Source organism: Camelina sativa, chromosome 5, assembly GCF_030686135.1.
Source record: "Camelina sativa cultivar CO46 ecotype springtype chromosome 5, ASM3068613v1".
NCBI lineage: Eukaryota > Viridiplantae > Streptophyta > Magnoliopsida > Brassicales > Brassicaceae > Camelina > Camelina sativa.
The window spans coordinates 24,789,573-24,794,572 of record NC_141884.1 but is presented as its reverse complement, the minus strand read 5'-3'; the positions used below and the strand labels follow the sequence as shown (position 1 = coordinate 24,794,572).

Genomic DNA, 5,000 nt, shown 5'->3' with positions numbered 1-5,000 from the left:
TGGAACCCATGGTTATAGACTCGAATCCATTAGTATGGAACATTTTCTTTTCCAAGTGAAATCCCCTAGTATAGGAAAGAGTGAAAAAGTGCTTTCGTTGTTGTGGAATAAGAAGCCTTCGTATTTTAATGCATGTATTTAATTTATTCGGGGCTATTAGAGCGGGATCCACTTTTTGGGGAATATGAGTCGAAGCAATAACAAGAATATTTCTAGTGGAACATCTTTCACAATCCCTGGAGCGCGAGTTCACCAATAGACCGAGGGCTAAGTAACTCGACTCATTCACATCAAGATCATGAATGTTTGGAATCCATATTATGCAAGGAGACATTGCTTTTGCTAATTCGAATTGAAGGGTGATATAAAATCGGTCTATTTCCGACATCATATCCATAGTTAGCGCATTCATCATAGTTAGAAGCTCCTGCTCCGTATCAAGTTCACGATCAATATCGTTACTAGCATCAATATCGTCACTATCATCAATATCGATATCATCAATAAAAAAACCTTTCGGCTTGTCATCCAGGAACTTGTTCAGAAATACTGTAATGAAAGGAACATAGGAGTTTGTCGCTAGGTATTTGACCAAATAGGATCGTCCAGTTCCTATAGAACCTATCACTAAAATACTCCTAGAGGGGGATAGGGCTAAGCGGAGCGAAAAGGGTTTTCCATGAGACGGGAAATGAAAACTATTAGCCCCACAAGAAGTTTGTGAATAAGTGATTGTCTGATAATGAGCAAGGAATATCCGTCTTTCTGCTAAACAGGATGTATTGAACTCATAATTCATTAGATACTTTTTATGAATGTCAACTAAGTATCGTAAGTAAATTGTTCCCGGTTGTTCAATCATTTGATAACCAGAGTCATTCTTTGATAAATGATCATTATGAGTCAGACTCAATAGAATTTGATCAATCCTTTTTTCTGCCCTTAAGGTGGAGAACTGAACCAAGAATTCTCTTTCTTTATCATCAATCGAATCACTGTTCGCGACCCAGGATTATATTTTATCATCAATCCAATCACCGCTCACGTTTTTTCTTTTTCTTATCAATGAATAGATCTCTTTACTTGTATGACTTTGATGTCTCGTATTTCCCGAAAAAGTGATTCGATTGATGGGATTTGGTATGATACTTATGAGATCGATGATATCGATGAAATTTTTTTTCAAATCTTTCTTTTTAGAACGTATTGATTTGACCCCATAAGCGGGATCACCACCCCATAGCATGTTGCCACCAGAACCCCGTATTTCTTCTAGACAATCTCCTAATTGTTCCAGAGCAACTAGAAAAATATTCTTTAACCAGAAAGAATTCAGTTCAGATGTAGGATACCTATCCAGAAGTTTTCGCAACTCAATCATGTATGATGGAATCATCAAAGATTTGATCTTTTCGAACTCTGTCTGTAACTCACTATAGGCTCGGGAAACAAAGAGAAGATGTGTACGAACAATATATCTAGCAACAAGAAGAAGGAAAAGGATTGAATAGAGGACCTCACGAACATTTGGCGATCTCAGATGTGTCGATATCAATGATGACTCATTATTTCGATGAATCATTTCTTCGGAGAGAAGAAGATTATGTAAAGACTTACTCGAAATCTCACTTATCAGATTCCTTTGTGGAAGACAAAATTTTTTCTGAAGAATTCGCCATGATATATCTAATCCATGCATAATATCATGAAAAATGGATACAAATTTTTGACTGCTACTTAGTATCCGCAATAGGTCTGAAAAAGTATCTAAAAATATCAAATTTAGATATTTGTACCCTGTCGAAGTAAAGAACCATGGCATATATGTTTGGAATAGATTCCATTTTGAGAGAGTTGAAAAAGCACTATCTCATTGAAAGGTTCTATCCATCTGCCCTTTGTCAACGCATTTTTTTAGGCAAAGACTCCGTTTTTTCCTCTGTAAATATTTCTCAGAACATGGAGTGTGAATCAAACCCATGTTTGAATTGAAATTGAGATACTGATGCCAGCTCTTCTCTTCTGAATCGGATAGATTCATATCTGAAAGAGTTTGACAATACGTTCTTTCAAAATTGACTCTTTGTCCCTCTATTAGAGGTGTTCCAGAAATGTCTGCAATCGAGTAAATAGCTCTACGAACTAATGGATCGGATCGAATTGGAAAATGGAAAGATTTGTACATGTTATACCTTTCGTCACCACTTTGTGGAAAATCGTTAGATATGAATATATTAGATACCTGTGACTCGATTGACGAAGGTGAAATAGTATCTATCTCCAAAAAAGCATGTTTTTTTTTACCACCGCACGAAGAAAATATTTTGTTGTGAATGAACAAGATAGTAAGGAATTGTCCATACGTAAAATCAGAATTATTGAGACGGGCCTTTTCCACATAAAAAGGGAATCTTTTGTTACAATAGAAGCAGAAGTGATGTGGATTATTCAAGAATCGAAGTCGATTTGCTTTAGAAAAAGAAGATATCAATGAACTTCTCTGAAATGGTTTCACGGGATTCAGCCAATTGTCTTGATCGTGGGATACGATTGAGAAATAGGAATCCGTGTTATCAAAAGATTTCCTGCGATTCTTTCTAGTATGGAATGAGTCAATCATCCACTTTGGTATTTTATTGAACAAAAATGGTGATATTGTTCCTCCATTGATCAAGAATTTCGATTTTTGAGAAGTATTATGATCATCCAATAAAAAGGGTTTCAATTTTTTCAAATGAACGATTTGAAGACCTATTGATTCTAACAACTGATTGCAGAGTTGATCATTCGGACCTTTCAATTCATAGATGTGTATCTCAGACCTATGAATGGGGATATTCTCGAAACTCACAAAGAAAAAAGGAAGTGAGTTAGACAAAAAGAGAAGTAACTTGGACAAAAAAAGAAGTAACTTGGACAAAAAGAAACGAAGTAACTTAGACAAAAAGAAATGAAGTGACTTAGACAAATCTTTTTTATCAATAACCTCAGACCAATCAATCGAATATTGATTAATACATAATTGATCGAACACTACTTGAAAACGGCTCTTCCGCTCAGAAACGAAATGTTCCAAATGCTCCTGGAAATTCTTGCTCCCATTGGACCATTTGTATCTATATGCATTAGGATCCCGATTTATGGATCTCTCGGTTTGAGAAAGAAAAATAAGAGGATCGAACCATTTCTTCTGACTCTTTTTCAAATTCGATAAATGTTGGTTGATCGTATCTTTCATTATAGTTCTATGATTCAGAGTATCATTTCCTATCAGATCCCTTTGAATTCCATATTCGAAGTTGCGATCAGGTCTCTTCATTAAAAAGAATCGATTCAATACATTTCTTATGTACCCATAGGGACTATATTGGAATTGGATTTGAATCATATTTCGGATCAATCTATATTGATTGACTGCCTCCATTATGTTGTTGCTAGCAAATACCACTCTTTTTGGATCTTCCAAATAATTCCCGCAGGAGATCCGGACCCAATTTTATCTGATCCTTCGATAAAAAGATTCATTTTCTTCATAAAAAATAGGAGGTAGAACCAATAAAGATTTCTTTTTCGATTCATCCCTGAAGTTGAAAACCTCCTTCAAGAATTGTCTTTGATCCAATCCGTAGGAATCAATAGAAAAGGCAAATCCCTTATGATACACCAGATCCGGCTCGGTTATTGATAGAGTGAATAGATCTGCCATTTCTTGAAATCTCTCTTCTGACTCGTGGCGTAACGTGTATCCCCCCCTCTTCCGTTCATGGAATAGATGAAATAAATCAAAAAATGGATTTTTGTTCAAGAATGAAATCTTATTGGAACTGTCCATATCCAGTTCATCCTTCGGAACCATATCACATCCCAGATCTGATGAAATAGGATGAATTGAGACGGTATTTTATAAATACGTAATTATCTTGAATATATTAACTATTTCTTTATTTTCCAATCGCCTGGAAGGGACAAAAGAAACATCTTGTTATTTCTTCAACAATTTCTGATCCCTAGTGGACCTCTCAGTAGGATTCGAACCCAGATGAAGTTCTGACCATCTGTCAGAGAAAAAAGAACGAATGGCTCTTGTAGGATTCCCAAGAAATTCTTCGCTTTCTTCCGGAAGCAGATGATTATTCATCCGCTTCTCACGTTCCGTGAATAGCCGGGGCATTGAGGAATAGCCAGAAAGGTATTTAGGGAATCGGTCTGATTCTATCTCTCTTCCTTCCGTTTGAATAAAGGAAGGATCCAAAAGAATCGATCTTTCTTTTAGTTGTTGAATCTCTCTTTGATTGATCAACGTGTGATATTCCGAATCCTCATTACTAATGGAATCGAAAGGATCTATGAATTGATCAGAAGATCCGTTCAATTGGCTAGAATCCGTTACTTGAACGAAACTAGATCTTGTAGAATCATATTGAATATTTGACGATACGTTTCGTACCTTGCTAAAAAATCTATCCTTGTTTACCAACCACACATTGTCTAACCAAATCCAATTCTCTCTCGATATTTTCCTAAAAAAATCCGATTCGTGCGGATTCTTCCCCCAACTAACGAAGAGATCTTGGTGGAATTGCCACATATGAAATTGAGCACAATTTTGCAAAGAAATAGCCCACTTGTTTCTCGAGAAGAGATGGGAAACATGCTCAATATCATTTGATTGAATAGTTGACCCAGCTCCTTGTTGTTTGAAGAAACCCTCCACTTCAATTGGTATTTTTTTCACGAAAAGCAAACATGAGATAACAAATCCAGTCTTTCACTAAGATTTCGAATAGCTGTCCCGAATTTAAGTTGATTATGTTTCGCCTCTTACTCGGAGAAAGACGATCAAACAATTCCCAATCATGGCCCTTGCGGATCGGATCATCCATATTAGGCCTGGACATTCGGGTACCCGTTCGGGTTCGGATCGGATTCGGATCGGTTTTGGGTTTTTGGATTTAGATGTATAGGACCGTTCGGGTATTTCTAGACTTCGGATTCGGATC

At 36.5% G+C, this 5,000-nt stretch overlaps 1 pseudogene across 1 annotated transcript in view; it reads right to left on the bottom strand.

The window, feature by feature from the left end:
• Positions 1-3,990: 3,990 nt before the first annotated feature.
• LOC147944307 (protein Ycf2-like) overlaps positions 3,991-5,000 on the bottom strand; it is a 2,321-nt pseudogene continuing 1,311 nt past the window's right edge. Inside the window, exon 2 of the transcript XR_015557484.1 lies at positions 3,991-4,885. The product of XR_015557484.1 is annotated as a protein Ycf2-like (transcript). The remainder of the gene's footprint in view (positions 4,886-5,000) is intronic.